This window comes from Haplochromis burtoni, unplaced genomic scaffold (genome assembly GCF_018398535.1).
Source record: "Haplochromis burtoni strain Fernald_Lab_line unplaced genomic scaffold, NCSU_Asbu1 Contig_328, whole genome shotgun sequence".
Lineage (NCBI taxonomy): Eukaryota > Metazoa > Chordata > Actinopteri > Cichliformes > Cichlidae > Haplochromis > Haplochromis burtoni.
Window position 1 is genome coordinate 28,809 of NW_024582689.1, and position 205 is coordinate 29,013.

The window sequence follows — 205 nt, forward strand, 5'->3', positions numbered from 1 at the left end:
TTTCACCCTCGTTTTTTTCTTTTCTTTTCTTTTCCTTTCTTTTCTTTTTTTTTTTTTGCTCAGTTGTGAAACTTTACAGTAATTAGGTCAGTGAAACTGAGTGTACAGCTATGGTAAACGCACAGGGAAGATAAAAGAAAGTAAAACAAAAAGTATATATCTATATATCTATCTATATATATCTATCTCTATATATATATATATA